Source organism: Melospiza melodia, chromosome 9 (assembly GCF_035770615.1).
Source record: "Melospiza melodia melodia isolate bMelMel2 chromosome 9, bMelMel2.pri, whole genome shotgun sequence".
NCBI lineage: Eukaryota > Metazoa > Chordata > Aves > Passeriformes > Passerellidae > Melospiza > Melospiza melodia.
Window position 1 is genome coordinate 4,034,005 of NC_086202.1, and position 26,493 is coordinate 4,060,497.

Genomic DNA, 26,493 nt, shown 5'->3' on the forward strand with positions numbered 1-26,493 from the left:
TTTTAATGAAGTATATGAAAAAATGACAGAAAAATTGGGGTCCTCCTTCATAAATGGTTTGAGGTTTTGTTTGGGTTTTTTGTTGTGTTGGTTTTTTTTTGGTTTTTTTTTTGGTTTTTTTTTTGTTTTTTTTTAAGAATACAAACGATAAAGTTCTTAGCCAAAGCAGAAGCTGAGTGTGTGGATGCTGTTGGGGCTCTCCTGGGATGAATGACTTTCCCTCAGGGATGGCAGGAGCTGCAGAGGAGCCATCCCAGCACTGCCACAGCCCCTCTGGGGCTCCAGCACAAAAGCAATCCAAAATATTTCAAATAATGCAAATATTTCCAGTCAAAAAACCCAGCAAAGAATAAACCTAAACACCTCTAAATTTCAGTGACTGGGGCAAATTTTGTGTTGTGTTTTATTTGATTTTTCCCAGCACAAAGCTATCCCTGTAAGACACAAACTCAGGTGTGTGAGAGCCACCAACCCCTGTGCTGCAGCTGGCCTGGCCCGTGCTGCCTGGTTACCCAGCCCATGGAACTCAGATGTCGCAGCTCCATGGAATTATTTTGATTGTAGCATTTCCAGAGAGCATTTGCAGCTTGCCTGTCAGAAAGTCTGCATGCAGGAGTTTATAATTAAGCAGCTATTATTCTCTATTGCTTGATAATTGCCATATGCTCCTAAATAATGTGTTTCTTTCCCCATCTATTGCAAATCTGGCTCTGTTGGATTTTTCCACACAGGCTGAAGTCCCCTGTGATTAACCCACTTCTCTCTAAAGATCATCTTTAAGCCTCTGAGGGACCCCAAGTGCCTGAGGGACACGGCTATCTTCAATAAGGTTTAATTTCATTTAATTTCATTTTTAAAGCATCTCTGACCTTTTTCAACACACAGACCATAAAAATACTTTCCCACATGGTTATATCAAATGACATGTCCACCTAGGTTTGCTAATAAAGCTGCACTGCTCTGTTCCTGCTGGCCCCTGGCTATATTAGCTGTCTGCTTGCCTTATTTGTGAGTTATAAATAGCCAAGGACTGCATACTCACTGTCTGGTTACATTGAACAAACTGTGATTTTAATTCTCTCCAACAAGCCTGTCTCCTGACACAGGTCTGTCCTGAATGCTCAGTCTTACCTGTTTTCCTTTATTTCTGCAGTTCTTACATAGCTGGGAGATTCTTAAGCAAAAATTCCCCTGCTGTAAAATATCCCAACAATTAGCAGAGCCACTGAGAGGCATTTTTCCAGCATTAACAAGCTGTTTGCTGCAGAGAAATCCTCCACATCATTTGTTATTTCCTGATTTGGTGCCATTTCATATAGTCAAGCTGCACAAATGAAAGGCATCAATTTGTGAGCTGCTTTTCTTGGGTGAGCAAGTAGCAAGAAGTTGTGAAATCCTCTCCAGGCCCTGCTGGACAAATTTGCTGCAAACCAAAGGCAAAAAGCCTCCAAAATCCTCCCAGCCTCAGGCCAGGAATGCTTTACAGGTGAACTAAAGCAGAGAGAGCCGGAGGCTGCACTCAATACAGGATTAAATTTCCTAAACAAGGGTTTAGGTGGGATTTGGCACCTAAATCTAAGGCTACAAGCTGCAAATCCTCTGCTCCCAGACCTGGGCATCCCTGTGTGCCCAGGGAGGTCTCTGGGGTGGTGGCTCCAGGAGCTGCACCTGCCCCTGGTTCCTCAGCATCTCAGTTTGTGCTGAGGCTCAGTGATGCAGCTGTGCTGGGGCAGGTCCAGGGCACACACCTGAGCTCTGTGGGTCACACACACTGGGAGGCTGAGGAAAAGACCATTTTAACTCTTTTAAGGGCAGTAAAATCCAGGGAGCCCAGCAGGCCTCACTGGGGCTCATTAAATCTTATTGAAGATAGCCGTGTCCCTCAGGCACTTGGGATCCCGACTGCTGAAGCACCAGGCAGGGAGGCCCAAACCTGCCTCTCCCCTACCCTCATTTTGGGAAATTAAGTTGAAATAGCTCAGTGTTGGCTCCTCCCAAAAAAGAGAAGGAGTTTTCCAAACTCTGTTTCCAGGTCTGTCATCTGGTCTTCACCAACCTCCTGAAAAATTGGCAAGATGTATTTGAGTATTCCTCATGGAAAGCCTTCCTTGGGGCAGCTGATCCTTATAGGTGCCAAATCCAAAATCCAGACTGCAGGATTCCAGTTTAGGGGGGTTCATAGAAGCACAGAATATTCTGAGCTGGAAGGGACCCACAGGATGATCCAGTGCAGCTCCTGTCCCTGCACAGACACCCCAACAATCCCACCCTGGCAGTGCTGCCCAAACTCCTGGAGCTCTGGCAGCCTCAGGGCCCTAACTGCTGAAGCACCAGACAGGGAGGCCCAAACCTGCCTCTCCTGTACCCTCATTTTGGGAAATTAAGTTGAAATGGCTCAGTGTTGGCTCCTCCCAAAAAAGAGAAGGAGTTTTCCAAACTCTCTGTTCCCAGGTGAATCATTTGGTCTTCACCAACCTTCTGAAAAATGGGCAAGAGGTACTTGAGTATTCCTCATGGAAAGCCTTCCTTGGGGCAGCTGATCCTTAGGTGCCAAATCCAAAATCCAGAGTGTAGGATTCCAGTTTAGGGGGGTTCATAGAAGCAAAGAATATTCTGAGCTGGAAGGGACCCACAGGATGATCCAGTGCAGCTCCTGTCCCTGCATAGACACCCCAACAATTCCACCCTGGCAGTGCTGCCCAAACTCCTGGAGCGCTGGCAGCCTCAGGGCCTGGGGAGCCTGGGCAGTGCCAGCACCCTCTGGGGGAAGAACCTTTCCCTAAATCCAACCTAACAACACTCCCTGGGTCGTGTCACTGTCACAGAGAGAAGCTGACACCCCCAGGAACCATCCTGCTCCTGCCCAGCAGGCCCAGGGTGCCCAGCAGGCCCAGGGTGGGAGATGCCATCCCAGAGGACTGACAGGAGCAGAGACAAGCCAGAGAAGGGCAGAAATCTTCAGAACAAATTACAGGCATGATTAGTGTGTGAAATGAGTTGGGATGAGCAAGTTCCTCTGAGAAATTACAGCCTCTGGGGGAATAATTTAAATGTCCATGATGAGCAATCTCTCACTCCATGATTCCATTGATTCCCCCTTCCCTACAGTTACAGTGAGGGTGGAAAGATCAGCTCAACATTTCTGTGTGTTTATACTGGCAGGAACTGCTCCCAGTTTTATCACTTTTATTAACACTGGGGTGGCATTTGTGTTTTGTTCAGCCACACTTGGAGCAACCTCACTCAGAGGAGCTCCATGAAAGCTTTTCCATGTATTTGTGTGCTCTCCTGCAATCACAACTCATGAATATTCCCAAGGCTGAGTGCAAGAGAGATCTGCTGGACTCCAAAATTGCTTCATACACGAATAAATGAGATTTTTGGCTGTGTAAAGAAGCTATCCACCGATTTTCTTTGGTGTGAAAATTTATAAGGATGGTGCTATCTGCAAATGTGTTTCTCTACCCTCATGTACTGAAACATCCTATGACACAGCAAATTACAGTTCTTATATTGTAGGCTGCTCCTTCATTTCAAGCATTATGCCATTATGACCCATGTTAACATGAAAATAGGATTTTTTTTTCCCTCCAAGGCTTTAATGGAAAAAATTAACTTTGCTGCTTCTTCCTGTTTCAGTTTTGATGCAGAAAACACCTGGGTTTGTTGTCAGCACCCCAGACTGGTTTGGGATGGAAGGGACCTTAAAGACCACCTTGTTCCACCCCCTGCCATGGGCAGGGACACCTTCCACTGGACCAGGTTGCTCAGGACCACACCCAGCTTTGCCTTATCTTACTTTATTTATCTTGTCACTCTGTAATTTGATCCATTCCTCAGAAATAATGGTGTCAGATGTCATTTCTCATGACCAGCTTCTTTCATTTTCTTTGCTCTCAGTTGTTGCAGGCAGTTTGCATTTATGCAGCAGTTTGATGAAGTAATTTCCATTTTCATACCCTCGTTCACTTTATTAATTTATTTTGTTTCTGCTGTGCTTGTTTCCTTTATCTCTGAAAAAAAGGAAGCAGAACTTCCATTAAGTTTGGGCCTTATGTGGATTATCTCCAAGCTCTAAAATACCCTTCCTGCATGATAATCCAGCTTCTTTGCTTTTCATGGTTACATGCTATAACAAGCTTTTGCTGTTTGTATTAAAATCCTTCCCAAAGCCTTTAAAAAAAAATTAACTTTTGTCACTTCTCATTTTATTCCCCCCCTTAATGACATGGAGCATATGCACACTTTTCTGATTATTCTTTTGTTTTTCAATTCCTTATAAAATATGATTTTTTTTCCCCCCCAGTACTTCTTTATAACACAGTAATTCCCCTGGTTAGGCTTGGTGCCTCATCAGGATGTTCTGACACTTTTATTTTTTTAATATTAATTCATCTGTGGGTATTTGTGTACCTGTAGTTGAAAAACTCATTAAAATCACCAGTTTAATTTCAGCATTGCTTATTGCAGCCTGCCCTTCAGAAAATGAAAACATTCAGACTCTCAGCAAAGCTTTTAAACACATGCTTAGAGGCAGTTTTGAGCAAAAGAAATTATGCTTTATGTATTTATTATTTTTTAATTGTCTAAAAGGACTCCTGGGCCTTGCACAACTCATCATATATAAAAAAGATGCCAATAGCTCAAAAAATTTCCCCTCACAGCCATGCTGGGAGGTTGGGCTGGATTTCCTCAGTCACATCCAGAAAAGCCTCCTTGCCCTTAATCTCTCCAAGTGTCTCTTTATTATTATTATTCTTGCTATTATTATTATTATTATCATCATTCTCAACATCATCATCATTAGTAATTTTTCCCCTTCAGTTTCAGCTTTTCAGTTTGTTGATTAATGCCCACAAAGGCAGCTGTGTTGCTCCTGGAAGTGCAATTTTCCCTCTCTGTCAATATTGGGCTCCATATGGTGCCACTTCCCAAGGACCATGCCAGGATCCCAGGTGACACAAATGAGCCTTGGCTTGCACAGATTTTGGTTTTAATCTCTGATTATTATCAGACATTAAATAATAACCTCTGATTATTATTATGAGCCTCTTCCAGGCCTCTTTTCCCACCCTCATTTTCCACTATGTGCTTCCTCACTTTGTAATTTATTTTTTTTAATGTGTTTTGCAGTGCACTCTAAATTTAGGTGACTTGAAAAGCTTCATAAGAAGCTCAGCTTACATGGTCAATGTGAGCAGACAAAAGGTTGTGTACACTTTATAACTTTTATCTAAAGAGATTTTTCTTACCCAGGAGCAGATGAAAGGGACAAACAGAAAAGTGCTGACAACACCCTGTTAGTGACCCTGGAGGGGAACTCCCACAGGGATCTCCTCTGCACATTATTGGACACAAATATTTAATATTATAATAATTTTCTGGCTAAGATCTCCACTGCTGTGAGGATCCTCACCCAGGGATGCTCTCACAATAAACTTTCTTGCCTCAAGACTCTATTCCTATCTCTCCTGATGTTTTTCTGTCAGGACCTAGACAAGCCATGTTTTCTTTTTGTTTTCCACCATTTGTACAGCTTTGGAAATGAAGGTGCTGCAGGATCTTCATGTGGACCTAGAGGTGCTGCTGAAATCCTGCCTCGGAAGATATCGAGGGGGTTGGAACTAAATGAGCTTTGAGATCCTTTCCAACCCAGGCTTTTCTATAATTCTATGACAATTCTTTATTTTTGTCATTTGGAAAGGGGGATCCTCTGTAACAGCCCCATTTATTATCTGCTTGCCACCCACTTGCTGACAAAAAAAAACCACAATAAAAGTCCATAATCGACATCTGAACCCAGGAACAGCTTCCCAGGGCTTGAAACTGCCTAATTAAGATCCATAATAGCAGAGAGAGCCTGCAAATGTCCAGGAAGATTTGGAAATGATACAGAATAATAGTAACAGGGAGAACAATCAGCATGTGGCTATCTGGATTAATTGACATTCCCCTGAGTAGCAGAGATGCCAGGACTGATTGCCCTGATCCCTTTTCTTTCAGCAAACATGAAATTAAGGAGGACATATCTGGGCAAACAAGCCTTGCCTCCAGAGATAAAACCTGTGAGCTGCAGTGGCTGGGGAGGCTCCAGCTCTCAGCACATCACTTTGGGGGTTTCAGAGCTTCTCCAACCATCACCTGCTGTTGTGGGGTGGGGAAAAGCACAGCATGGTGACATCCATCCTGTTTAATGTGACTTCATGTGCCAAACATCACACTGGAGCAGGGCACTCCAAACTGGATGAAAAACTCAGCACTCATAAGGAAAAGTGGAATCATGTGCCTGTTGCTTTTGTTTTGCAGCAATTTCTCTCAGTACACCTTTGCAGGATCTCAAGAACATGTGTTTTGTAAAAGCAGTCCCTTTTTATCTCCACATGTTGCCTGCAAAAAGAGACTTTATTTGATGTTCCACACATTGTTTTGGGTATTGTCTATTTTCTGCCCTCTAGAAAGTCACTGAAGCCACTGCCATGTCACCTGCTGGGGCTGGGGACACAGTTGTACAGCCAGAGGAGAAGGTGTCCAGCACATCTCAACCCTCCCAGCTGGTCTTGATAGCACCAGACTTTCACACTTTCACAACTGATCTCATTAAGAAATGATAAATATGCAAAGTCCCAGTAAATTATTTAATCAGGAAGCTATTGGATACAAATAACTGCTCAAGGGAAAGATGCTGCCTCTGTGTTACAGGGGATTTCACTGACATCCTGTGTGGCTAAAGGAGATGGATGCTCAGTTGCTTTGGTCTGTTATTGCTGGAGGAAAAAACCCAAACCAAACACATGTTGCTATGAAAAAGAAGAAGAAGAAGAAGAAGAAGAAGAAGAAGAAGAAGAAGAAGAAGAAGAAGAAGAAGAAGAAGGAGAAGAAGGAGAAGGAGGAGAAGGAGGAGAAGGAGGAGAAGGAGAAGGAGAAGGAGAAGGAGGAGAAGGAGAAGAAGGAGAAGGAGAAGAAGGAGGAGAAGAAGAAAAAAAAAAAAGGCTGTTTTCCATGCATTTTCTTTAGGAAGGAATGCTGGTTTTTCCAGCTGGAAACTCTCAGCCCAAACTAGGACTCGTAAGGAGAATCAAGAAGTAGAGAAACAAAGTGTGACTCGACTTCTGTGCGTAAACAAGGAAAGGTTTTGGACATTTGCTGGGGGCAAAAAAACGTTATCAGCAAGTCTGAATCGAGAAGAAAATAAAGAAAAAAAGTGTTGCATCACATCCAGAGGGCTGGAAAGGAGAGATCCATTGTGTGGGGTGTGTTTATGTACAGGGATGGTGGGACAGCTGTGAGCACTGCAGCCCTTCCTTCTGCCACCATCAGTTATTCGCATCTGGGGCTGAATTCCCAAGAAAAGCCTCCAGTCTGCTACTAAATGTAGGATCTGGGTAATTTTAGCTGTAGGGCCCTGCTATTTCCCAGCTGTCTGACTCTTTGGATAGGTGTATATTTATGGCCTCGTCTACTCAGTTCTAAAATATTTAAATTCTCTTCGTTTCTGCTGGAATTTGCCAGAGAATTTCCTAATGCTGAGAAATCCTCCTCAGTGTGTTACAGGCATCACAAGTAATCAGAGGAGCATTCATATGGTTATACCTCACTCAGTTATCCCCTTGTACCAGCGAAATAATTGCACAGGAGCAATAAAGAGCAGACAAAAACCAGTGAGAGACTGTAACCCCAGGAGCACCGCCGTGCCTGGAGGGTGAATTGCTGTAAATCACCCACAAAAATGAAAGCAGCCGGCGTGAGTTTTTTACAAAGTCACGGTGAGGTACAAAAGACATTAAAAACAGGTATAATGCGGGTAATTTGGAAATACCATTACATCTATGATGAATTCTTAACGTATCTGTAGTTCAAGGAGTTCTGCAAAGAGTTTCACTTTTTCGGGGATGCAGGGGCCGGGATGAGAGGCCGGGAGGTGATTCCAGCCCTCTTTTCCCGGGATGAGCAGGGACAGGGAGGTGATTCCAGCCGCTTTTCCCGGGATGGAGAGGTTAGGATGTAATCCCATCCCGCTTTTCCCGGGATGCGGGTTCTGGAGGTGACTCCTGCTCGCTTTTCCCGGGATGGAGGGGTTGGGAGTTGATCCCATCCCTGCTTTTCCCGGGATGAGCAGGGACAGGGAGGTGATCCCAGCTCTCTTTTTCCGGGATGGAGGAGCCGAGAGGTGATTCCAGCCTGCTTTTCCCGGGATGGAGAGGTTGGGATGTAATCCCAGTCTGCTTTTCCCGGGATGGAGAGGTTGGGATGTAATCCCAGTCCGTTTTTCCCGGGATGGAGAGGTTGAGATGTAATCCCAGTCCGTTTTTCCCGGGATGCGGGCTCGGGAGGTGATTCCAGCACGGTTTTCCCGGAATGTGGAGGGGTTGGGATGTAATTTCAGTTTTTCCCGGGATGCGGGTTCAGGAGGGGATCCCAGTTCACTTTTCATGGGATGCGAGGTCGGGAGGTGATCCCAGCCCTCTTTTCCCGGGCTGGAAGAACCAGGAGGTGATTCCAGCCGCTTTTCCCGGGATGAAGGAGCCAGGAGGTAATTCCAGCCCTCTTTTCCCGGGATGCGGGGTCGGTAGGTGATTCCAGCCGCTTTTCCCGGGATGTGGAGGGGTTGGGATGTAATCCCAGCCGCTTTTCCCGGGATGCGCAGCCCGAGGCCGCCCTCGCGTGGCGTTGGCCGGGCGGGCGAAGGGGACACGGAAAATGTGGGGACGGGGAGATGCTGGAAGTGGAAAGCAGGGGTGAAATGTCAACCAAACCTTTAGGAAGTGCTTGGGAGCTTCGTGCAAACTCAGCTCTGCTCAACGGGGCTGCTCAGAGGTCGGAGAGGCAAATTCTGTCAGAGCCCAGCACTGAAGGGGAACCCCAGGGATGCCCTGACAGAACCGAGTCCAGCAGCAAATCCTGCATCTCTCCCAACCATCCTCCTCCTCTGAGGAGCTCGTGTATCCATGAGGAGCAGTGTGGCAGCAGGACCAGGGCAGTGGCTGTCCCCTGTGCTGGCACAGCTGAGGGACCTCCAGTCCTGGGGACAGTTTGGGACCCTCATGATGAGGAATGGAGGGGCTGGAGCGTGTGCAGGGCAGGGAATGGAGCTGGGAATGATCTGGAGACCCAGAATGGGATGAGGGAGCTGGGAAGGGGCTCAGCCTGGAGAAAAGGGGGATCAGGGGGGACCTTGTGGCTCTGCACAGCTCCTGCCAGGAGGGGACAGCCAGGGGGGGTTGGTTTCTAACAGGTGACAGGAGAAGAGGAAATGGCCTCAAATTTAGACAGGAGAGGTTTAGTTTGGATATCAGGGAAAATTTCTTCACCAAAATATTTGTCAAGCATTGGAACAGACCCAAGGCAGTGGTGGAGTCTCCATCTCTGGAGGGATGTGTGGATGTGGCACTTGGGGACGTGGGTCAGTGCTGGAAGAAAGGTGAGATTGCACTCACCTTTTCTTTTCCCTTGGTCTTTTCCAACGTAAATAACTTTATAATCCTGTGATTCCCTGTTCAGCACTCCAGCACAGCATCTTCAAAACCTGTTTTCCAAAGACATCCTCCTTACCAACACACCTCATTAAACATTACCAATTGCTAAGCAAACGTTCCTAATTATCAAGTAAACACTGCTGACACATTTCAAACAAATAAAGCCATCAACACCCTGGGAGGGAATTTCTCCTCTGACAGATGCCTGTGGGGTATCCAGGCACTGGCTGTGAAGTCTGGTGCACCTGTTTTACCCCTTGAAAACCATCTGATAAAATGAATTACCAGTCTCCTGTAAGCCTGGCAGCTGCCAGCACAGCAGCAAACATGCTCAAATTAATATTAGAGCTACAGGAAATTCATCTTCAGGGCTTCCAAAGCACTGAATCAACCCAGGGCTATGTAAGGAGTCATTAGAGCTCAAAATGAACCTTCCCCATTCACTTTGAATGGAATCTGTTGAATATATTGATTCAATATCTGTTTATACTGAACTTTGGCACAACTCAAACATTTTGGGCTTTGAAGAGATACTGAATCTGAATTTTCTCAACTGTTTTTGTAGCCAGAATTGTATTCACTTGCACATGTATTTCTACCTAAAGGGTAAAGTGAGTTTAATCTCTATGAGTTTTATCTAGGTAGCACCAATTTATAAAGTAATTGTCTTTAGATAAGAGAATATATTTACATTTTTTAAATTAATTAATAGGTAAAATTCTGGCCTCACTGACATCAGCACGAATTTTGCTAACAAGTCTCTCTTCTAAGACAGATGAATCATTGTATTTCAGCAACTTACTCTCATTAAATCCTGTTACTCATAAACAGACAAGGTTATTTTCATCTTATATAATATGTAATAGAAATTCATATTATTTGCCTTCAGCCTGGAAATGTTCCAGGCCAGGGTGGACAGGGTTTGGAGCAACCTGGTCTAGTGGAAGGTGTTCCTGTCAGAGTTCCATAACCCTGCTTTTATTTGTGTAAATTATCTCATTACCTCCCTGCCTTAGACCCCTCCATCCTCCTGCTGGAACTCTGTAATAAAAACCACTTGGAAAACTTCAGGAACATGAATGTGGGTAAATACAGCTCAGCCTGAAAGGGAGTTGCTGTCTCATGCAGGGTAAGGCTGATCCTTGCAGCAGCAGCAAGGAAGACACAAAACTCTGTGGAGCACAAGCAGGGGTGGCAGAACCCATCCAAAAATGCTTTTCCATCATAAAGCTTATCCCAATTTTTTCCTCAGCCACAGCACCCTGCCTGATTAGAAACAGGAATATTCCCCCAGTAATTTTACACTTACACTGTATTTCCTTTTGTTATGGCAATCTCTTCATAGTCTTCGCATTTCCTTTTCAGAATGTTTGTATCTTGAATAAAAAATGAAGCAACAACATAAATCAAACTAAAAAAGCCGTGGACTTTCCCTTTTCAGATGCATCTGTCTGTTGTAAGTTTAGTGCTACTGATCTGGTAGTTATTTTAACAGCTGCTTGGCTTCAGCCCTGTTGATATATTGGTTATTTTTATATATGGGAGGCCATTTGTGTGACTGATTTTGCAATTCATGCTGCCTGCTGGAGGACATCCCTGGAAACAGACCTCAGAGCTGTATTCTCAAGATGAAAGCAATTGGACAGAAGTACCTTTCTCAAAAGAGGGAACCGTATTACATTTATTTTTTTTTTCCCCCTGAATTGCTTGCTCAAGCCAATTGGTTGGGTGATTGGAAGAAATGAAACAGGGAAAAATTGATGGGATTCACATGTCGGTGTGCAGCATTAAAGCCATTTCTTATCCTCAGCAAATGGGGACTGTTGGATCAAATTCCAGCATCTGGCCTAAATACAGTCCAAGGGAGAAAATGATTATGCTTATCATGCCAGCATGGGGCTGGGGGAGGTGAAAACAACAGCATCAAAAAAAGCACAACTAAATTGCTCAGGGTTGTTATTTCAGGTTGCCAGTTGCTCAGGCTCCCTGCCCATGGAATAGAGATGCTGCAATAACTATAATTTCACAGATAACTTGCATTTTAGGGGTCAATATAAAAAAAAAAAAAAAATCAGGAGCCAGGAAGGAAAATATCAAAGGATGGCAAGAGAAAGAGGCTTTGGTAAGGAGGTTTGTGCAGCTTTGCTGTTTCATACCCTCCTAGGGTATAAAGATGTGACCAAAAGGCATCCTGACTCAGTGAAATCATAGATTTAAATATATATAATCTGCATGGTAAGGACCTACAGTTACAATTCCTCAAGATGCACATCCATGTGTACAAGTGCTTGCCAAAAATCCAGACATGAGCACCCTGGGGCTTGTACACCTTGCTGAACTTGGTCTGGCTGAAGTTTTGGGGATGACAGGAGCTGTTTCCATGTGATGCTGAATATTTCTGGCCTTCCTCAGTGAATGTGAAGAAATGAACAGCTGCACTTCATCTGGGAAATATTTATTGATATAAATACCTATTCTCTAGCAGAGTCACAGCAGAGGCTTGACCAGAACAACTTACAGTGAAAGGTTTCAGAGCAATCCCTCATCTGCTGATCAGTGACTTGGAGATTTCTTGAGTCAGATCAAGGGATTAACTATCTAAATGACAATTTTTGGTTTTAACATGAATCTGCCCAAACACTTTGGGGTCCAGGCCCAGACTGACCACCCACAGGAAAGAGGGTCCCCTTTTTCTTAGTTTAATCTTACTTTTTGTTTTTATCAGATGCTCCCTAGCTGCTTTGAGAGGTCAGAAATCACAGATTACTCTGCTATCCCAGGTGACATATAAATACTTCTGTTTAATTTCTGCTCAGCTCAGTGACTGCAATTATTTCTGTCAGATGTGGACCAAATCTTGCAGCAATTTAGAAATTACAGTTGTTTTCCAAATCATAAAAAAAAAGAGCCTTGTTTATGCCATCCATCTGGATGCATATGGTACAACATCTGCAGCTCTGAGGGAAGGGCATTGGTTCTGAAAGGCACACACGAAATGCCATCCCAAAAAGGCTCTTTTAAGTTGTTTTCCTACTTTTCAAACAGAGCTGAGTCCATAAAACAAGAGTGGGCTGTTCAGATTGAAGGAGGTGTCCAAGGAATTCCTGGATGTGGCACTCAGGGCTCTGGGCTGGGTGATGAGGTGGAGATCAGGCACAGCTTGGGCTGGATCATCTCAGAGGACTTTTCCACCCTAAATGATACTATAAAAATTACAGCTCATGTCCATCACAGTGGGTTAGAACCAATGACCTGGTACTCAGCAATGCCTTGAATCTTCTTTTGAAAAGAAAAGGAGTGGCTGCTGCCAAAGAGAAAAAATATATACAAAAACCACATAAATAAACCACACACAAACTCTGCCATCAATTCTAGAATCAGTTTCCTCTGTCCCCTCCCCCTCAAAAAAAAAGCTCTGTGGGGTGAATATTCAGCATCAGTTTGCACTAAAATAAAGATTGGTGTGATTTTCTAGAAAACTGATTGGTTTCTGAAAAACCTGGTTTAAGCAACAGGTATTGTATGGGAGTCACTGTGTATTTTTGACACTGTACTATTTTTGCTCAACTTCCCAGAAAGAATAAGGCATTTGCCTTCAAAATATCGCTTGAAGAGAACATACAAACCTACAAGATGAAGTCACTTTGCATTTTATTGTGAAATCAAACAGAAGTGTAGATTATTCTGCTTTGGGGCAGGGAAGAGAAGCCTGGATGGGCTGGTTCTTACAGGGCTTTTCTGACATTTTGCCTGAAAACCGCTGATCCCAAAAAACTAGAGCCAAGTTCCAGATCTGACATGTTCTTGGTGCAGAACTTGCTTTCTCAGGGTCACACATCACAGCCCCCAGGGCAGGGAGCTGTTTGGAGCAGGCTTAGCCAGATGGGGAAATCTCCCCTGGCAGCTGCAGCAGATGGGAACTCAGGAGGGAGATCCCACAGAGACCCTCCATCTCAAACTTCCCTCACCTGCCAGCCGCTCTGGATTTCTGAGGCCTGAGCAGATGGTCTGTAAAGCTTTCAGGCACAGCAGACACAGGGGTTTGAGACAGAGCTGGGCAAGTTAAGGTTGGTGTGATGGAGACCTGCCCCTTTCTGGGATACATCCCAGCCCTAAGAGCTCACCAGGTGCCAGGATCCCACAGCAAACTCCTCAAGTGCAAATTTTAATTTGGGTGCAGAATTAAACTGGTGCATGTTTTGAATCTAAACCAAACTTTACTGAAATAATTTGGCATTCCTGTGGGTTTCCATGTGCTCTGGAATGTTCATTCCCAAAGCTGCAGCCCAGCTTTACCCTGCTCTCAGAGCAGCAATTCCCTTCCACCTGGGCAAAGCACGGCTGTGCTGGAACTCCACTGCCAGCTCTTGGCTTCTTTTTTGCCTCTGTCAAGGTTGGTTGAAATTACAGAATCAAGGTCGGGATTGAAGCACTAAAGATGGCATTTGGTGTCTATTATTAAACTCAGATATTTATTATTTCTTATCTCTATTACAACTTGTGACTTCTACAGGATTCTATTAACAAGCTACAAAATGGCTAACTATCTTTCCCTACAAGGTCTTTTAAGGTTAAACTATTTAATTAAGAGATACCTAAATTATTTTCACTTTTCACTCAATAACTAATCACTCAAAGTCTGCAATGCAGACTTTTCTGTCCAATTACAAAATACCACCCAAACCCATGAAGAAGAAAATGAAGAAGGACCAACTTCTGCCCTAAAACCTCCATCTTGCTCTCTCTATATATTACTATATTCTATATTCTAAAACACTAAACTCTAAGTTTTCTACCCTGTGATATTACACACTTCTGATCAAACTACACACCCATATTCTTAGTGCTATGAATCAATTTTGGAAGTTTCTCCATGGCCTCAGGTCAAATGCAGAGTTCTCTTGGGGGCCAGAGTCTGTCAGCACAGGAAGTCTGAAATTCTCAGCATACAGGACTCCAACGCTCCACCTTATTTCCAGGTACCACACATTTGCCAGGATATTCAAAATGCTGGGAGTGCTATAAAGAAACAGTAACTGTGGAATAAAAATCTCTCAGAAACATGGAATGGTTTGGATTAAAGAGAGCTTAAATCCCATCCAATCCCCTTGCCATGGGCAGGGACACCTCCCACTGCCCCAGGCTGCTCCCAGCCCTGTCCAGCCTGGCCTTGGGCACTGCCAGAGATCCAGAGGCAGCCACAGCTGCTCTGGGCACCCTGTGCCAGGGCCTCTCTCACAGAGAATTCCTTCCCAAAATCCCATCCAGCCCTGCCCTCTGGCAGTGGAGAAGCCATTCCCTGTGTCCTGCCACTACATTTGCAGTAATTCATTTTTATTGGAGAAGCCTTATATTAAAAGAAAATGAAACAAAATAACCACCAAAAAAAAAAAAAAAAAAAAAAAAAAAAAAAAAAGATAAGAAAAGCACATGCAGAAGAGCGCAAAAAATAAAAATAAAGACAAACAAACAAGACTGAAATAAAATTTAGCTTTTCTTTCCGAGCTCAGCATTCCCTCGCATCCCCGGTGCAGTCGCACTCCCGGCTATCGGCTATGCTCTCTCCTGTCTCTAGAGGGCTGCCTTAAACCACGGAAAAGTGTCCAAAAAGCCGCTTGTCAGAGCTTTCCTTTTACCTCCCAGCCCAATTTCTGCACCGTCATCAGCAGCTCCTCTGCATGAATTCTGCCACCAGCCTGCAGCAAATGTCCTTTAGAAGGAGACTCGTCTGCAGCTCTGATTTTTGGGTTATCCAAAGCTGCACAGGTGACCCCAGCACTGGTTGATGGTAATAGCAAATCTTGGCACTGTGTATTTTGGCTCAAACTAGTGCAAAAGTGCAGGTTCATTATCTGGCTGGGGCTCATTCCACAGCCACCTCGCTGAGAAGGGTTCAGTCAGGGTCTCTGGGCAGTTTTGGCGACTTAAATGCAGTTCTGAATGTGTTTGTAATACTCAGAAGCCAAGGAAGGGTTAAAATAAAGAACTCTGCTGTAAGTATGTCCTGGTCCAAAATGATGCTGCATAATAATAAAGCAGAAAGCAAATGGATTGCATAAAAGTGCATATTCCATTTCCAAATGCCACACTTTAAAACTTGACATGACAGCTTGTATTTCTAATTGCTCTCTTTTTTGGGAAGCAGATCCCCCAGCCTCCCAAGGAATGTAAGTTTCAAGAGTTCAGTGCTTAAAAAAATGGAGTCTAAATGAAACTATGTCATTCAATAAGTGCCTTTACTCCTGAAGCAGTTTGTGTTGGAAACAGTCTTGTTTTGTAAATCTGATGATCAAAAAGAACCTGCTCAGTTTTAAAATAAAACAGAGTCAGCACTTTTTCAATTATGGGGAAAGCATAGAGGAAGCTTTTTAATAATTTGCCGTGAACTCCAGTCTCTAAATATCAATTTCTCTTCTTTGCCCTCCTTCTTTCAACCACGCAGCATTTCTATTTCTATTGGGTCAAGCATTTTCTTTTAAAGTAATTTTCTTCCTGTGGGTGCTCCCTGGCCCCTCCTGAACCAAGACCCTGAGACAGGATCATCCTCAGGGCCTCCCCTCATCCCTTGCGGTGAATCTCACCCCTGCTCCCTCCCCAGGGTCAGGTTTAATCTCAGAGTCACGAGGCACAAGCAGCACTGTGGAAACCCTTGGAGGACCTTTAGGAAAAAGCCAGTGCTTGAATAATATATTCATGCATGTGAGATAAATATTTTATACACCAGAGATGCAAACAGATTAAATTAATTTACAGCTATTCCATTTATTAGCTTTTCACCAAGTACCACGGATGGGATGGTTTACAAGGGGTAAAGAGGTTGCATTTACTAAGCTGCTGTGAAAATTGTGCAGGAGAATTGAATGCATTTCCTGGCTTAACTGAACAAGGGATACAATTTCTCTAAGTACTATCACCAGTGTTAAAAATATGTGATGGCATATATCAGTAAGAAGCATCTTCAAAGAGGATTAAAGGTTCAGATGTTTTTTTCTTTTGTTTGAGGCAATGATATACTGAATTCTTTTGGACTAATTAAACTTGAAACTGATCCAGCTTGCTGGGTTTTTTTCTTTTCCTTTTTTTTTTCATTTTTGGGTACAATGCTTCTTACAGTTTATAGCTAATTGGCAGGTGAGCAAGATAAGTAGCACTGAACACCACTTGATGCTGTTTCAGCCTAAGGGAGATGGGCAGCCTGTTGTACAGGAAGAGGCTGTTCCACACACACCGAAGATGAACATAATGAATTTTCACCTGAGGAGATAATGCAATGACTTAACCCCCCACAAGAAATAAGACCTTGGTGTTCCAGGAAATGTCTTATTGAGGAAGTGTTTCAGAGATGACAGCAAAGCCTCTTTGTGGCCACCTAAACACTAAAAAGCCCATAGGTTGCTTTGCTTCTTGGTTGAAATTACAGAATCAGAGCACTTGACTTGCATTCAGGCTTTGCTAATCCCCGTGGAGCTTTATCCCCTGTTTGTCATTAGCTGGCTGCATTGACAGCCTCTCCTGCCCGCCCTCCCTAACCAAAACAGCAACAAAAACTCCTTTGCATCAAAGAGAATTCTCTTTCAACTTTGATCACATTTCTCTTGCTGCTCAAGCCTGTTGCTAAGAGAAACTGCGCTGGTGAGGAATGGGCGAGTCATTATTATAATTACTCTTGTTACACCCCAGTGAGAACAAGCCTCTCCCAGCACTCAGGGAATTGTCCAGCAGTGCAGCCTTTAATTGATAGAGTTACTGACAGCCCTGCTGGGCTGGGGCTGCAGGAGAACCCGGGCACTGCATCAGCAGGAGGGGCAGGAGCTGCTGCCACGCTGCTCTGGAGCCCTCTGCCAGCCGAGGGGATGTGCAGGGCTCTGGCTGCCAGCACTGGGGGTTTATTGCTCCAGAATAAATATTCCAGCCCCTTTAATTGCTGGGAAATCAGGGCCAGCACAAAACCTGTGCTAAGACGTCTGCTGTGCTGGTGCTTCTCAGCCTGATCTGTCTGCACACAACTGATGTGGAAGAGGTTTTACAGCGCCTTCTGTGAGCCAGAGAGAAGTTCAATCAGAGGATCCATGTTTGATAAGAGGATCCATGTTTGATAAGAGGATCCATGTTTACCCCTGGAAGAATTTTCTACCAAGCCCATTGACATAGAAACCAAGAAAGAAAGAAGGATAAATAAGAGAAACCTGCAACTCTGTTCCAATGAGCTCTTTGTTTGTCTTTCCTGACCAATGAGTGAAGTGTGAATTTATGAGTTTTGTAAGAATGGATAAAAAGCATGCATGCTAGAATAAAAGCAGTTTAAAGCCTTCTGAAAATGGTGTATTGATTTGTAGTGTGACCGTCTCAACTATGACACTGATGGGCAAGGCAGGAGCAGAAAATGTCTCACTTGATGGAAAAGAAGAAGCCAACTCTTCTGTCATTTGTTCCACTGACCCAGCCCCATTCCCTGACTGACACTATTTATGGCTCTGGAACCCTTTTTAAAGTCTAAAATATGTAATGAGAAGCACTAATAAATACTAAGCAGAGATGTGGTGCCTTATAAAGGGACAAGGCAGGAGCTTTCACAGCAGCCAGGCACAGGACCAGGCTGCTTTTTGGTTTAGCATGGGATGAGGAGATCTGGAACACCTTCAGTGGAGTTCTGCTCATTGCTTCTGCTATTTCATAAATTGTACTCAGTGTCTTGTTGGTTTTCTTAGTTTTTATATAGATGGGGTAACTGAGAGGTGATGTGTGTTCAGTTTTTTGGTTTGTTTTTTTTTTTTTTTTGAGTTGGTGTTGTAATGAGTGAATTATTTATGTAATGTAATGTAAAATTTTTGATGGTGGGTGTTTTTGTTAAATTGGAGATAAAGCTTGTGTTATAAAATGTTGATAAATAGTAGGTGATTTTTTAAATTTTTTGTGGTAAAATTGATTAGTGATATTTTTGTAATTATTTTTTAATTGATGGTTGGAATTGAAATGTGAAATGAGGAGTATTTTTTGGATGTAGTGGAATGTTGAAAAAATGATTTTTTAAGCTGATGATGATGAGAGGTTATTTTTTTGGAATTTTTGAAAGAGAAGGAAGTTTAGGATGTAGGGGTTTAAAAAACACAAAACTCTGTGAACTTTCTGTCGAGTTTTGAGAATTCTTTACAAATCTATTTCCCACAATGGCTTTATAGAGTTTAGTTCTAAAGGAAAAAGAATTATAAGATACTAAAGCAAGAGGCCTTTTTCTTTCATCCCTAAGCATATGAGGAAGACTGCTGCATATTCCCTATAATCTGCTGGAAGTGTCATGAAAAATACAAATACATCAGCTGCTGAGAGTGCAAGGCAAGAGCTGTAATAAATTCACATGCAGCGATGTTGGGAATATCTGCACTCATTTCAACATATGCTTCCCAAAGAGCCTCTGTATCTCAGAGAGGTGCTTGCTCTGAAGTAGCAGCCCTAAATAAAAGTGTTTTAACTTTTCAGGCAGTACAAATAGAGTGATTTACCTTTCAGGTGAAAGGAAGAAGGGGAAAGATTATCTTTTTCACCTCCTGAGTAAGAGGGATCTCAACAGGCTGCAGGTGACATGACTTCCATGGATCACTGCTTAGTCATTCATGCAGCATGGCTGGAAAATGTCAAGTGCAGGGCAAATACCTGCATGTGTCAGACAGAAGGGGTTGCACTTTGTCTTCAAGGCCTCTAAAGAATCAGAAGGAGAGGATAAAACTGAAATAATTTCAATAAATACAGCAGATCTTCAATGTAAAAAGGAAAAGGGGGCATTGAGGAAATGTCCTCAAATTGCCCCAGGTGAGATTTAGAATAGATATGAGGTAAAATTTCTTCACAAAAAGCATTGCAACAGGATTTTCGGGGAACTGGAGTCATCATTCCTGGAAATGTTCAAAAAATATGTGGGTATGGCACTTGAGCACAAGGTTTGGTGGTGAACATGGTGGTGCTGCTGATGGTGGACTCCATGACCTCAGCAGCCTAAACAGTCTGGGATTCTGCAATCCATTCATGTGGAATTCCAGCCTCAAGTATTCAGGAATGAAGATTTGTGCAATTCCAGCCTCAACTATTCAGGGAGATTTTAGCAGATGCCATCCATGGAGCAATGTCTGCAGTACCTTCCTTGGTTTGGGTTTTTTCTGACCTGATTGGGGGAAATGGCAGGGAGGAAGAGAAGCAGCATCCTGCCCCAGGGAACAAAAACCAGGGATTTTAAAATTTTATTTTATTTTATTTTATTTTATTTTATTTTATTTTATTTTATTTTATTTTATTTTATTTTATTTTATTTTATTTTATTTTATTTTTATTTTATTTATTGTATTTTTTATTTTATTTTTTATGTTGTGATTTTTTTTTTTTTTTATTTCCTTTGAAGATGTAGAGGAACTCCAGTGCTTTCCTTCCTTGGGTCTCCTAAACCTTTCAGAAATGCTGCCTGAGGGTTTTCTTTCCCGTCTGGGAGCAGTGATGGGAGCAAGGGAATTGCAGCTGTGTGTTGCGTACACACAGAGACAGGATGGGTTCTGCCATTTACCTCTGCCTGCCATCATGCAGAAACTGAGACATTGAACTCTGTCCCCAGCTACAAAAAGTCTTCTCTTTGCTTAGAAAGAGAAGGGTTGGCAGCTTTGTAGAACTGGGAGGCTTGGAGATCCTTTAAAATATACTTTATAGAAATTCTGCTTTGGCTTTACGGCACTTCTGGAGTCAATCAAAAAACAGAGCAGGGAAGACTGGGAGTTTGAACCCAGCTATTTTCTAGGAGTTGCAGCTATTGATTACAATTGCATTGACTACCAGACCATTTAATCTAATGAAATTGTTCTTGAGTGACACTACTGCAATTGGGAAGAAAGTGTAGTCAACTTGGAAGGAAAATTTGAGTCTTAGAAGAGGCAATAGTTAGATTTCAGACCACAAATGGGTTTGTTAGCACATGTTATGCACTGATTGATTTGTGTTTAAATGTATTCCTCTAGAAATTGTATGATTTCACCAGGACTAGTGCAGGAGAAGAATAGAATATTAGTTTACCTACTATTTCTATTACTGAATTCCCATACAATGAATCTATAAAACTATTAGATCCAAAAGCTGAGTCAAAACCAAATTAGTTATTGAGAGGCAAATATAGCTCTCAAAATCTCTTAGATAATTCTGTGACTTGTGGCTTAAAATGAAGAAGGAGAGTTAATTATTAATACCATGCTTGGGGTTCACTAAATGAGAGCTGCAAGACGAGATGGAGTCATAAATTAATGCTTTGTAAAAATTGCTCTTTACTCAAAGCCAAAAGGAAAGGTGTTTGTGGGATGGAGCAGGGACAGGCAGCCCTGAAAACCCAGCAGGTCAGACTCCTTCTAGAGAGCTTCCCATCACTCAGAGATCTTATGGAAAGGGCTGTGCTGTGTTCTGAGTTTCCCCATGCCCGTGTCTCACACTGAATATAACACCATGTCTGGGTTTTGTCTTGATTCCAAAAAAAACATACAGGAGTTTGAGTTTGGCTGCTGGAAGAACTCTGCACGTGTGAAGACATCTGGTCCTGAAACAAACCCAGAACCCCTGTATTAGTTCTGTGGGTTTATCCTTAAATTAACCTTGTCATTTCTTAATTCATTTTCATCTGCCATTAGACTCCTAAAAGAGAGAAAGTACTTGTTTCCACAAACTTATATTTAAGTTACCTTTTCAAATTAGAAAATTTTGATTAGTTGTTGCAGCTAGCAAAGGTCTTCAGAGGTGGCTTTAGAGAAGGAACTTTTCTAGTCAGGAAAATCTGTGAGAGAATGGAATGGAATGGAATGGAATGGAATGGAATGGAATGGAATGGAATGGAATGGAATGGCTTGGGAGGGACCTTAAAATCCATCAGTCCAAACCACCTTGCTGTGGTCAGGAACAGCTTCCACTAGACCAGGTTGCTCATGACTGTCCTCAGAGAGCCCTTGCATGATTTTAAATTTGGCTGTAATATTTCACTGCATTTTCCAGTAAAGGATCTGTTTAGAACAGGCTGAAAGAAGATCTGCTGTGGAAGAGAGAGAAATGAGTGTTTTCCTTCTGAGCCCTGGGAAACACCTGCAAACCCCTTCCCTGTGCTGTCTCACAGCAGCTTCAACTTCTGTCTCTGTTACTTCTCAAATTTATTTCGTCTTCTTCCCTATTTAAACCCTGAAATTCTGTCCCTGCCATCTTTTGTTACTGCACCCACCAGGTCTTCCTCGGAAGCTCTTGGGTTACCCATTGCCTCGGACCTTCAACCACTTCACACTTTTGTCGCAGCTCTTAATTGTAACTGTTAATTGATGGACCACAGCTGAGAGTTCTGCTATTGTGCCAGACAAAGGAATTCAGGTGGCTGCCTGCTCCTCTCACTTTACATGCCAATAGTGCCGAGCTCTGGGAGACCCAGAGGTGAATTATTGATGGGGAAGGGGCACCTGCCTGCCTTGAGCAGGTCTTGGCATCCCACCTCGGACAGGAAACACAGGGGAGTAAATCAGGGATGAACAACCCTTTCCAATAAACTGCAGACAAAAACCCCCTTGGCCAGTGAAAGGTTAAAGAACAGGGATAAGTGAGTCACTCCATCTCCTGCCCTCCCCCCTGGCCCCACACTGCCAGTTTAATAAGCCAAAATCAAAACCATCTAGGCCTGGAGCTTTCTAAGATTTAAGACTTTAAAATGTGAAGCACCTCATTATATGTGCCTACTTTCAATAAAAAGGGGAGATAACTGGTGTCACGTCAGTGTCTTATCAGTGATATTTGTTTGACTTCTATTTCGAAAGTGCACTGCTTGCTTTTTCTGGTGCTGGAATCAAACTCTTCTGAATTGTACAGTATGAGGAGGATATCAGTTTTCACCTAAGAACTTTCAAAAGGACACCAGTCTGTGCCTCACTCTGCAGAAATAAAGAACTATTGTACAGTCGAGCGTATAACACTTGCAACATGGCCAATTGACTTCCTTCCTATTAATCAACTACTCTGTTTACCTTCTTATACAAACCATTTCAAAACCATTAAAACTAAGAGGATTAGCATCACATTTCTGGCAAAAAGCACCTTAATTTCAGCAAATGCTACTTTCACTCTCTGAGGAGATTTAAAAAAAAAAAAAACCTTGAAAGAATTGGATTCTTTCTTGTGGCAAATTCACTGAAACAGGAATAAATTATATCTCCCATGTAAAAAAAAAAGGTGGAGGGAGGGGGGTAAAATGAGGGCTAGAGGAGTACAATTCTCTCAATCCAGTGAGAGAGAATGGCAAAAGAATTAAATTACCAAGAATGAGAAAATTTCAAAGCAATCCTGAAACATGAGTTAAGTCCTGACAATTTGAATCAATTGTTCTGTCCTGGCTGTGTACGAGCCGTTCCTACTTTTGTAGCCTTGATTTCAGAAACAGTTGGGAATGGTTCACTTGGTCTGAAAATAATCCTGCAGCCAAAAGTTCATGGCCCAAATTCCCATTTTCCTGTGCTCTGGGAATTTGTCTGGCACAGACAAGGAGGTGCCATTTATGCCAATTTCATTTTATTTAGTTTCCAGTCTTGGTTGTAAAAGTTTTGCATGGAATTAAATGGGGGGAAAATATTGTTCCCAGTAAAATTCCCATCTCCTGAGCACCACACAGCATCAGTTTAAATGTTTGCAGCCATGCATTTTACTTTGTTTAGCGGGAGGTTTAAGAGATGTAACAATCAAACACACACCTGAGAAACAAAATGAATCATAAAAGCACATTAAGTTGATATATAGAAACCTAACACCTAAAGGGCACAAACACAAGAACACAAGAAAATAATATATAATATAACAGAAAAATTTACCTCTGAAAGGGAGAAAATTAGAAGAAAATTTAAATATTTCCAGGAACTTGTCATAGAGGATCCCATGGAATAAGAGAACCTGGGAAATTCTTAATTCAAAAATTCCAAAAATTCCAGACAGGGTAAATAATGATGCCAAGGGTGCTGCAGAGATCTCCACACAGGGCTGGGATGTGGGGTGCAGGAATCCCTGCAGAAACATCATCCTGAGACACTCCGGGATGTCCCAGAATGGCAAAAAGGACAGACAGGGATGGATTCAGGGGTCTAAATTGTTGTGTGCAAAGGTACCACAGACTGGGCATATTTGATTATTTTTATGTTCCTTCCCTAATAGTTTCTAGCAACAAATTTTCTTTTTATGCACTAAATTTCCAAAGAAACACCTAAAACCCCTCTTATAAATAAAAATACTGATTTTGAGCCCTTTAGCTAATTCATGTCTCTGTTTTCTCAATACTGTTACTAAATTCTGCATTTCTGCCATTTGTTCATAATGTTGAAAAATAACTTTTTTTCCCACTTTCATTCCATGGTTTGAGCCTGCTGAGCAGAGCAGAGAGTAAGGGGCATTATTTTGCTTTCTTCATGGCTTCTCTGAAAAAAATAGATTGGTGAATCAAGGGAAGAATCCACAGAATATTTTTTTTCTACTACAGAGCCTTGAAGTATTTTTAAAGCAACACATTTTCAGGATAGGAAGTGTATTGAAAACGAAGTTTTTAAATAAGTATTTTCATTTCATCTTTTTTTTTTCCCCAGCTAGATCTCCATAACTCATGCTCAGAAATAAAACAATGACTCCAAAGGGAAGTTGCAGCTTGGTGCTAGAGGACAACAGTTAAAATTCCTCTGAATTTCCAAGCCTGTCCTTCTGGTTCTATCCCAGTGATCCATCCAGGGCAGCTCCTACGGTTAATATATGGCTCTTGCTCTGAGATTGCTGGTTTGGGATCAGCCTTTTTGAGGCACATAATTTTTCAGGCAGAGCTTGATGATTGTTCTCTGGGGTCTGGTGCTGATGGTCCCTTCTCTCTGACAAGATAAATGGTCCTTTATAACTCTTGTCACATCGTCGAGCTGGCATCAGGAAATTAAGATAAAACTTTTTTGCTGGCATTGCAGTGTTATAGGGCTGCAGGACTAAACTCCTCACTGCTGGAAAAGTCTAACCTAGCCAGGGATTTTGTGTTGAGAACAAACCACACCAAATGAGAACTTGGAGGAATGATGTTGGTGTTTCTGTATCATTAAAAATGAACGACTCATCTCCTATTGCTAAAAATAAATCAACTTCATAGGCTTGTTGATTAAAAAAAATTATAAATAAACACAGAGTCTTAATTTCAATTTACTCTGAAGAGTTTGAATAAAGCAGAAAAGTCCCATTCTGAAATTTCTTTATTGAAAAAAAGGCTCACAAAATAAAACGTCTACCTCTGCTAGACAAAAAGCTTCTGATATGACATGGCTTTGGTTCACAGAATCATGGAATGGCTTGGAAGGACCTCCAAAGGCCATCAAGTCCAACCCTGGTTGTTATCAGAAAGATTTCCTGAGCAGTGATGCACAAAATACTTGCACAGAGGGCATGCAAATAACATTTTCCCAGTGAGCAGGTCTCTTCTCATCACAAAGTTGCAACAAACAGCTCTTGAACATTTTTTGTTGAATATAGTCTTGAATATTGTTTTCCCATTGCAATGAGAGCAATAGAAATTCTAGAAATACAGCTGAAGAAAATAATTGTACACTCAGGAGGATGATAAGCAAAAAACCAAATATTGCAATGGCCTAGGCAGTGATCCACACCCTAGTCCATGGCTCCAGTCCATCCTGTACCATCTTCTGTTATAAAAATAATGAGGATTTTACAAGCTACATCTTTCCAAAGACTTGCATTTCTTGCCATCTTTTTAGAAACACCAACTTGGAGCAAGAGTTTATTCTTTGAGCACAATCACAAAGGAAAAATAAAGGGAATTTCAGTGTCATCTATCCCATAGGCCTTTTCATAGCTGTGCCTGGTTTTGTTCTACAACAAAATATAAGCCCCAGTCACAGAAAACTGGGCTGCCCCTCGTGACTATGGCACAGATAATACTGCCTAAACTGGGGGTTAGCCCTGATAAAGAGAATTATAGAATGGCCTGGGTTGGAAGAGACCATAAAGCTCATCCAGGGCCAGCCCTGCCAGGGACAGGGACACTTTCCACTGTCCCACGTTTCTCCAGGCCAGGTGTTTACAGCAAAGCTGCAAGGTGGATAAGAAGGAATAAAGAAGCCCAGCTTAAAGCCTTGGTTTTGTCAGAGCAGTTAAAGGCCATTAAGCTCAGTCTTTTAAGCTGGCTAAGAGAAAGCCAGGGCAGATTCTGTGAGATATACTGTATATTAAAAGGTTCCTGATTTTTTTGAAATGATAACCTGCTGAAGGAAATGATGTCCTCTGCCACAGTACCTGCTTGTCTAATTGCAAACCATGCAACCTTATCCCCCCAGAGATTTAAAGATAAAAACCCCCACTGTCATCACCTCCACCCTCCCTGTCTCCTCTCTCTCTGTACAGCAGGTAAGACAAGAAACAGGGGCTGGAGGGTTTAAATAGAGGGAGTACATTTGAGAAACAGGACAATTACAGACACCAGCACGGACACGTGTGCAGCAGCAATGTTACAAGTCAGTGACAGCAGCCTTTTCAGCTGAGTACCAGGAAAATAAATAACAAATGTGGCTCTGAGCAGCCCTGAGTACTTCAATTAAAGCAATCAATGAAAGTGCCCATCTGGGTAAAGCTTCGAGAGCGACTTGTTTAAAGAAAAATAGTAATAAGCAATGTCCAAAATTCAGTGTTTGCCTAGCAGTTTGGATAAGAGTGTGAGAAGAAGCAGATGCATAACCATGGTAAAGGCTCTCTTGTTTAGACATTTCTCCTGACACTGCAGGAGGTTATTTTGATCCCCAGAAGGCTGAGTCCAACCCTGTCCTGGTGCTGATGCTTCTTTTGCAAAGGGAGATGTAGAGAGTGATCATCAGATGTAGGGAGTGAACCTGCTGGGCTGTGCAGCTTTCCTGTGGGGAATGCAAACCCCAGAAAAGGGTCTGGGAATGCTGTCCCAGTGGAGCTGTGACCCTGTGGGAAGCTGCGCTGGAGCAGCCTGTTCCTAAAG